The sequence below is a fragment of the Siphateles boraxobius genome, unplaced genomic scaffold, assembly GCF_051911475.1.
Source record: "Siphateles boraxobius isolate OS27281-9 unplaced genomic scaffold, OSU_SipBor_1 25, whole genome shotgun sequence".
NCBI lineage: Eukaryota > Metazoa > Chordata > Actinopteri > Cypriniformes > Leuciscidae > Siphateles > Siphateles boraxobius.
In genome coordinates, this window is record NW_027508866.1 from 2429017 (window position 1) to 2438688 (window position 9672).

Sequence of the window (9672 nt, forward strand, 5' to 3'; positions counted from 1 at the left end):
TTTCTTGGTTATTCATTTTTGTAATTCCTTTTTTTTGCGTTATAAATAACGTTGAATTGGATGAGTAGATTCTATTTTAAACATAAGCAACATGTTTTTCTACCTTGTAAGGAAAAGGTTATTTTGGCCAGCATATAAAAGCACAACCTTTGGTTTGTTTCCAGAGGAACAGAAAAATCTGGAATTAAAAACAGGGCTCCAGTAACCTTCTTCTCCTTTGTCTTGACATATAATAATAAAAAGAGACCTCTTGGCAAAATGACTGGTGCTGTGATTCAGGGACAAAGCTTAATTTCCAAGTCTAGACTAGGAAATGCCCTGCTTATGGAAAACAATGCACAAAATGCAAATCACTTTGCCAAACAGTGGTTCTAAAAAGGAAAAAGACAAAAACAAAAGAAGTATGCTTTTATTGGAAGAGACTGACTTGAATGAAACATTTTTTTTGTTGGTGTAATAACATGTGGAAATATGCCATGTGATAATACAGCGAATGCAGATCAGTCCTTTTTAATGCAAAGTGAGAAATCTGTGAATGCTGTGACCAGCATTGGATTGTGCCAAATGAAATTGATGGGTCAGGGATTCCAATGAAATTAGATACTGGAGTAAAAGTGAATTTGAACCTTTTGAGTGATATACACTCAATGAAGGAATAACCACACATCCAGAAAAAGAGTGTACAACTAAAAGCATACAATGGACACACGATTCATACTAAAGGGGTGTGCAGACTTAAAGTGGAAGTGAGAAATGGAATTCATATTTGATGTTTATCATTGTACCAGAAGGCCATGATTCTGTACTTGGAGATCAAGCATCTGTGCTGGTCAAAAGAGTACAGAATGTTACAGTGTTGACAAACAATCAATCTGTTGATTTAATATTGCAGTAGTTCTTAGATACCTTTACAATTTGGTGTTTTTCAGGCGCTCCTCCATGAGCATCTAAATAAGAAGTTGGACAGGATGACAGCATTGGGTGTGATCTTTAAGATGGAAAAGCCGACTGACTGACAATGTCAGTTGAATTGACACTCGGTCAATTCAATGGTCTGCGTAAAGAAGAAGAATGGTGAGATCAGAGTTCTTGAATGAAAACATAAAACGTGACTACTATTAAATTCCTAAAAGAGTGAAATGGCAGGTGCAAAGCATTTTTCTAAACTTGATGCGTCTAAGGATTTTGGTAATTCAAGCTATGGGGACAGAGCACAAATACTGCACCTTTTAATACACCCTATGGATGATATTTTTTTTTGAGATTACCTTTTGGAATTGTTTCAGCTGCTGAGATCTTCCATCGTGCTATGGGGATTGTCCTTCAAGGTGTCCGTGTGTATATAGATGACATCATCATCTGGGGTGCCACAATAGAGCAACACAATGTAAGATTGAGAAATGTGATGCACAGAATTCAAAGCAATGGACTTAAACTCAACAAGAGTAAATGTCTGTTTGGAGTCAGAGAAATGTTTTTTCTTGGAGACAGACTGTCAGATCATGGTGTTGAGCTGAGAAAGCTAAAGTTCAAACCTATCCTTGAAATGCCAAGACCTACAAGCAAGCAAGGAGTGCTACGGATCATGGGAAGAATTCATTTTATCGGAAAATTCATTCCAAATCTTTCCACATCAACATGCATTAGATAATTGCTGACCTGAAGGAAGCCTCTTAATTTGAGAAGCATTAGATCACGAATCATAGACTCTTGTAGGTAAGCAAAATTACTTTACTTGTTTGGGATTTCGGTCAAGCGTTTCACCTTGTTGCTGAACTCGGGAATGGAAAACATACCGAATGTCTCGTTCTTTTTAGGCGAACAGTGTTTACCAAACTTCTGGGGAATTACATCAAACTTTTCTTTGTCGTCCTCATTTGCAAAAACAAACGTGGTCAAAACTTAAATTGTTTGTGCGCAACACTGCTATTTTCTTTGCATCTATTTCCAGTCCAACAACTTGCTTCTAGGACCACGACAGATGCGGTACGACGGTACGTACAAATAAAAAAAGAATGTTCAGGTTTGGTATTTGGATGTCAAATTCCATAATTATGTTTATGGCTTGCCTACTTTTGTGGTTGAAACAGATCACAAGCCATTGATCACCATAATCAAGCAAAACCTAAATGGTATGTCCCTGCATATCCAGCATCTCATGATGACATTACAGCATTAGGATTTTGAATTGGTCTATAAACCAGTCAAATTTTTGGTGTTAGTAGTTTCTCTATCTCGTGCAGCTATACAAAGCACACTGACCCAGTTAATCTCTACAGAAGATGATGTGACTTGTGTAAGGGCATATGTTTGTTTTTTAAATTGGTGGGGACCCAGAAGCTGAGGATTCATGAAATTAATAGGATAATGCTTTAAAGGGCACTTATTATGCCCCTTTTTACAAGATGTAATATTGGTCTCGGGTGTCCCCAGAATGTATTTGTGAAGTTTCTGCACAAAATACCCCACAGTTAATTTATTATAACCATTTGAAAATGTCATTTTTGGGGCCTGTTTTAAAAAGAGCTGTTTTGGTGTGTACCACCTTAAATGTAAATGAGCTGCATATCCCCGCCCTGCCTTTGGATGAGGGGCTAACTTGCATACCTATGGCAATAAACAGTCGGTAGAAGCAGAATGGCTGAGAATGAGAGACCCGCTGTTTTGTATGGCATTCAGCCGTACATGTTTGAACCGGAATCAGACCCAGATGATGAAGAGACTCCGGCAGAAGAAACACAAATGAGAATTGACCAGGACGTCTCGGAATGGTTATTTGATACATTTGTTACATTACATGTACTTATAGAGTTGTAATCGTGTCCCCTTTGCAATTATGGATGTGCAACACACACACAGACACACACAAACTTTGATAACGTTGGCACAATTTTATGAAACTACAAACACAAATACTGTGATAACGTTTGCTACGTACAAACGAAATTACATTTATGCGAGGGACAGGGACCTGTTGCGTCATGTTTACATTACTTGTGAGAAGATGGCTACAGAACAAGAAAATATATGCTGCAGGGAGATAGAACAGGTATTAATTTATTTACATTTGTAATTGTTGCGAAAAATAATACGTGACATAAAACTGTCTGACGCTTATAAACGTGTCGTTACACACTATACAAACAAGGTTTAAATTATATACACAGACATCCTACGACGACGACAACAACTTTAGACGCATTTGTTGTTGAATTGGCTGACATTGACTGAACTGACTATTTGCTCAAAAATCATAAAATACACTTACTTCTACTGGAGGTGACGTTGGATTGCGAACAGTAGGCAACGATCCACACTTGAGGATTAACTTTGAAGCAAGACCTGCTTTGAATTAACCCTCGTTCACAAAACAGTCAGTCAGAAAATGATTCGCGCAAACATAAAAGTATTTTGGAAGTTTAAGTGGCGCCTTTCCTTCGTAAATAAAATCCATCCACTGCGTTTTCAGTGGCTATGATGTTGGAAGTAAGTGAAAACTACTATGTACATTATTACATCCCACAACAGAACACTCATGTTTCTTAGGAGACATTTTCGACAAGGCAGCACAAATCGTCGGAACACCGGCTGTGTTGAAACAATGGAGGATGGTGTACAGATCACGAGGGCGGGGTCTATGCCAAAACCACAGTGTCAATCAAACCACGTCGGTGGGGCTTGCAATTCTACGTCACACTGAGCCGAATCTTAGAACTGCTCGTTCTGAGACAGTGCTTAGGATTTATTGAGATTGTAAAAAAACACTGGGTGGATTTTTATCCTTCTAGGGTGGTTTTGCTCACACACTGCCAACAAACATTTATGTTCAAACACCATGTAAAAGTGAATTTTGCATAATAGGTGCCCTTTAAGGTTGTTAGTCTATATTGACCTTAGCAATATGTTAATTAATAAATTATGTACTGTTACTGTTGAAGATTTTATTATTTAGAAAACAAGTAATTTTGCTATATATTTGGACACAATTATTTCTTCTGTCTGTGACTTTGGATTTCCTCTGTGTATGTGAAAGACCTTGAATGGAATGTTGTTTGCTGCAGAAAATTCTATTCTGAGAAGTCACATGGTAAAAGACCTTTACCCAAAACTATCTATAGGGTGTGTTACCTTCTATGGGAGAAAATGTATGTATAAAGTCTGAACCCAAAAAATACTCAGGAGCGCGCTGGAAGGCCGGAGGGCCAGAGCGTTAGAGCGCTGTTCTATGGAACGGAACGGCGTTCGAAAATAAAGTCTAATTATTTCTGGCATCAAAGATCTCTGCAAAGTTATTTACAGAAAGATTGAAAACCACTTCATTACAGGTAACTAATAATGACAAGAAGGCAGTTAAACAGAGGTTAGGCTCCTGTCTGCCCTGCTGCTGAGTGGTTTGCGTCTGTAAGCTCCGTATTGCTTTCTGTTTTGAATCTTTATTTACTATCATTCCGTTTTGTTTATATTGCTAATTACATCTTACTCATCACCACACATTATGACATCGATAGCTTCTATCTAAATCGTTATCACTAGCACAACACGCTAGTAATTTCGCTAGCCTGCACAACACGCTAGTATTTTCGCTAGCATGTTAACGCACCATCCGTGCCTGTTTATTTTTCTCTCGCTCCATCCGTGCCTGCCATCTTTATTTATTTGTTTTTTCTCTCGCACGCTGGCGCCTTCTACGAATCCATCAAATAACTGTGGTAAAGTATAGGATCAGTCAACAAACATGGTGAGTAATGTCTTCTCCTGTTATTCTCACTTGCACTTCATGTCACATATATAGTATAGCTTTCTCTGTCAGCAATATAGGATTTACTTGTGATGAATGCAGGGAGACAGTCATTAAACATTAAACAGGTTCTCCCCACTCAGTGAAACACCCACTGAGAATCCTGTTGAATGTGCCCTAGTTATTGGCGATTCTATTACACGGAACGTAAAAATAGAGACACCAGCCACCATAGTCACATGTTTGCCGGGGGGCACAGAGCCAGAGCACCTGACATCAAAGCAAATTTAAAAGTGCTGGCTAATGCTAATCGTAAATTCTCTAAGATTATTATTCAAGTCGGCACTAATGATGTTCGACTCCGCCAGTCAGAGATCTCTAAAATTAAAGTTAAAGAGGTGTGTGACCTCGTAAGTATGATGTCAGTCATTGTAATTTGCTCTGGCCCCCTTCCTGTTCGCCGGAGTGATGAGATACTTAGTTGACTGTCTTCACTCAATGGCTGGCTGTCTTAGTGGTGTCCGCAAAATAATATAGAATTAATTGACAATTGGAAAAGTTTTTGGGGCAGACCTGACCTGTTGAAAAGAGATGGTATTCATCCCTCCTGGGATGTTGCTGCTCTTCTCTCTATTAATATAGCACATAGTCATAGAGCTCAAACGTGAATTGGGGCTCAGGTCAGGAAGCAGACAAACTGGCTAAACCGACCGTCTGCTAGCTGTCTCAGGTCACTGAGGTCAGAGAAATCCCATCACATAGAGACCTTCACCTTGATATCATCATATAGAGACTGTGTCTGTTCCCCGAATTAGGACATACAAAAAACTCCTAAACCCATTTAAGGGTAAAATTTTTATTGATGTTCAACAAATAAAAAAACAGATATGATACAGATGAACAAATGATAAAGCTCGGGTTGCTGAATATTCGATCCCTTACTTCAAAAGCACTTATTGTTAATGATATGAATACAGATTATATATCTGTGTTATATAACACATCTGTGTTGAGGCCCCCCCCCCCCCCCCCCCCAAGATTACTGTCATAAACATGAGGCCTGTCCGAAAGGCAAAGGGGAAGGTGTTGCAGTAATTTATAGTAACCTCTTCAGAACTATTGAGAAGTCTTGGTTTAAATATAATTCTTTTGAAGTGTTGGTGCTTAATGTAACACTATCTAGTGAAAATTATAAATCACGTTTGAGATTTGTGCTGGCTATTGTATATAGCCCACCAGGGCACCATACAGACTTTATCAAAGAATTTGCTGATTTTCTGTCAGAGTTAGTTCTGACTGCAGATAAAGTCCTAATTGTTGGTGATTTTAATATACATGTAGATAACGAGAAAGATACATTGGGATTGGCATTTAAAGGCCTTCTGAACTCTATTGGAATTAGACAACATCTCAGATCATTATCTAGTCTCGTGTATACTTCATTTAGCCAAGGCTGCAAAGTCGACTCGTTGTTACAAATATGTTAGACCTATCACTTCTGCCCTAAAGATTGCTTTATAGTGGTGTAACGGTACATTTATTCGTATTGAATCGTTTGGTACGAGGCTTTCGGTTCGGTACGCATTATAAACCGAACGATTCGTTGGACCATTTTTTCTGCCGACCAAAATCCGCGCTAGCGCGACCACTACAATATTGCGCAACATCAAATGACAAACGTAATGAAAGCAGAACGAAACTGTGCTACTCATTATTTTGTGCTTCACAGACCGTTTATCAGTTTGGACCATTAATGTCAGTGCAGCGCGAGCCGATCTGGATCAAGTGACACTGTCACTACACAGTGCTAAGAGCACCAGCAAACAAAACATTTGAATTCGCCACTGAAGTAATAACATCGCTGCGAGATCTAGTGGGAAGAATTACAATTTCTGTTATTAACGTAGTAGTAATTAATAGTAACGTAGTAATTTAATGTAGTAACACTAACTTGTAACCATGGAAGTTTGGCAGAAATAGTAAAATGCTTTCAAGTACATCACACATCTTTTTCCAGCACTTCAAAACTCAAATATTATCATATTTAAATGTAATCATATTTAAATCATATTTATTTTTAATGTGATGACCAAAACATTATCTGTTCATCCTTCAAAGATTACCCCCATTTATAAAACTAAAAGTTTCAAGATAAGTAAGATTAATAAATAGGAAATTTCTCTGCCATTTCTTTCTTTTTGCTGTATCGAAAACGTACCGAACCATGACACCACTGCATCGTATCGAACCGAAACGTGAATTTTGTGAACACCCCTATTGCTTTATTAATAATATTCCTGATCAGTTTCATCTCCTCTGCATCCCAGATAGCTTAGAAGAACTCGATATTGCGACAGAAATTTTTGACTCTCTCTTTTCCAGCACTTTAGACACAGTTGCTCCTTTGCCATTAAAGAAGTTTAAAGAAAATAGTCCAACGCCGTGGTACAACGAGCAGACTCAGGCCCTTAAGAGAGCAGCCAGAAATGGGGCGCAACTGGAAGAAAACAAAACTAGAGTTTTTTTTTTTTGCATTTCATGGAAAGAGAACACGATTGCATACAGAGAGGCCTTAAAAACTGCTAGTTTTGCTTATTTTTCAACCCTATTAGAAGAAAATAAACAAAACCCAAGGTATTTATTTGAAACAGTGGCTAAATTAACTCAAAATAAAGCTTAAATCCCAGACGTTTCCAAGCAGCACAGCAGTAATGACTTTATGAACTACTTTACTTACAAGATTGATAATATCAGGGAGAACATTATAACTATGCAACCGTCTACAACAGCATCGCATCAGGCAGTGCATTGTACTCTCCTTGAGGACAAATTTTATTCATTCATTGCTATAGGAGAGGAAGAATTTCCCAAACTCGTTAAATCATCTAAATCGACAACATATATGCTAGACCCTATACCGATTAAGTTATTGAAAGAGATGCTTCCAGAGGTCATAGATCCTCTGCATAATATCATTAATTCATCTTTGTCATTAGGATACGTACCAAAAACTTTTAAGCTGGCTATGATTAAACCGCTTGTTAAAAAAAACGCAACTTGATCCTACAGAATTAGTCAATTACAGGCCGATCTCGAATCTACCTTTTCTGTCAAAGATACAAAAAAAGGCAGTATCCTCACACCTATGTTCCTTTCTAGAAAGAAATGGTATCTGCAAGGATTTTCAGTCAGGATTAAGACCGTACCATAGCATTGAGACAGCTCTCATTAGAGTCACAAATTATTTGCTCTTGTCATCCGATCGTGGTTGTATCTCTCTATTAGTGCTACTCGATCTTAGTGCTGCATTTGATACTATTGACCACAACATTCTTTTACATAGACTCGAAAATTATGTTGGTATTAGTGGAATTGTATTAGCAAGGTTTAAATCATACTTATCTGACCATTATCAGTTTGTAGCAGTAAATGAAGAGATGTCTTATCAATCAAAAGTTCAGTATGGCCTACCACAAGGCTCAGTACTAGATTACTACTGTACATGCTACCCTAAGGAGATATCATTAGGAAGCATGGCATTAGTTTTCACTGTTATGCTGAAGATACTCAGCTCTATATTTCTTCATGACCTGTCGAAACTTACCAATTCACTAAATTAACGGAATGCATAGATGATATAAAAAACTGGATGACTAGTAATTTCCTACTACTTAATTCTAAAAAAACAGAGATTCTAATTATTGGACAAAAAACGTCCTCACGTAATAACCTAGAATACTGTTTGTAGAACACTACAAATCAGTTAAATTATTATTAGGCTGCATAAATTAGGTCAGCCGGTACCGGAACACTTCCTATAACACCTGATGTACTCGCTACATCATAAAAAGAATGGCATCTACGCTAATTTTAGTCTTTCTGTTTATTCCGAGGTTAACTGTAATCAGCCGGACCCGGGCCGTATCCAGATCAGATGGTGGACCTGTGCCTAGAAATGACCACAATGCATCCCTGAAGTGTCAGCAGAACTTGTCAACTAGACTCTCCCCTGTGAAAGCCTCATCGACACGACAGCCATCGGCACTGATCCTCAACAAACTAGTCTCCATACGTGGGTAATGACTCCAATATTCAACCAGATGAACTGCATAATATAATGTTCCGAACCAATCTGACTTCTGACCTGTAATGCTGCCTGAATCCTAATCCTACACTGTTCGTTCATTGGCCAGAGGAGAACTGGCCCCCGACTGAGCCTGGTTTCTCCCAAGGTTTTTTTTCTCCAATCTGTCACCTGATGGAGTTTTGGTTCCTGGCCACTGTCGCCTTTTTTGCCTTCCTTCGCCTTTCTTCGCCTTTGTCACCATTTGCTTTTGGCTTGCTTTGTTGGTGACATTTAACTTTATATTTAGCAATGTTATTAAAACATTATTTTCCTGTTATCTCTGTAAAGCTGCTGTGAAACAATCTGTATTGTAAAAAGCGCTATATAAATAAAAGTGACTGGACTTGACTTGACAGAGACTTAACTGTACTTCATTCATAGTGCAATGCAATAGTCAATGTCAAAGCCAAACACTTGTCTATATATGTATGTCATTAACAGAAATGAACTGTTGTCTTATTTGTTTCACATTAATATTGTCCAATTTGTCCTAATTTTTGCAGTAAATTATATTTCTCAGAATAAGTCCCAAATCAGAAAGACATAAATTCATTTCTCAACAGTATCAACCTGCCTCAACTCAGTAAACTTCAAATAAATACTCATGAATCTCCCATAAAAGAACATGAACTTTTTAATGCCCTAAAACTCATGCCGAACAATGCTTTGTGTAATTTCAGCCTGAAAGGGCACATGCACGGGCAGGCAAGAATGATTCACTGGCAGTCTGATCTTGCGGTCTTTATTGCTATGAACAAACCATCCTTGAATTTGTCGAACATCCAACTTAAACATAGCCCATTAAAGA

The 9672-nt window shown here is 38.1% G+C and overlaps 1 long non-coding RNA gene across 3 annotated transcripts; it reads left to right on the forward strand.

The window, feature by feature from the left end:
• The first annotated feature begins 518 nt into the window (after positions 1-518).
• Positions 519-4271, forward strand: LOC143749479 (uncharacterized). Of its 3 annotated transcripts, none has more exons than XR_013206997.1 (3): positions 1036-1074; positions 1287-1387; positions 1488-2288. It is a non-coding gene; the product is annotated as an uncharacterized LOC143749479 (long non-coding RNA). The 3 variants fall into 3 exon arrangements; XR_013206995.1 differs by having other exon boundaries at positions 1492-2287; XR_013206996.1 differs by having other exon boundaries at positions 519-1074; positions 1287-4271.
• The last annotated feature ends 5401 nt before the right edge of the window (positions 4272-9672 follow it).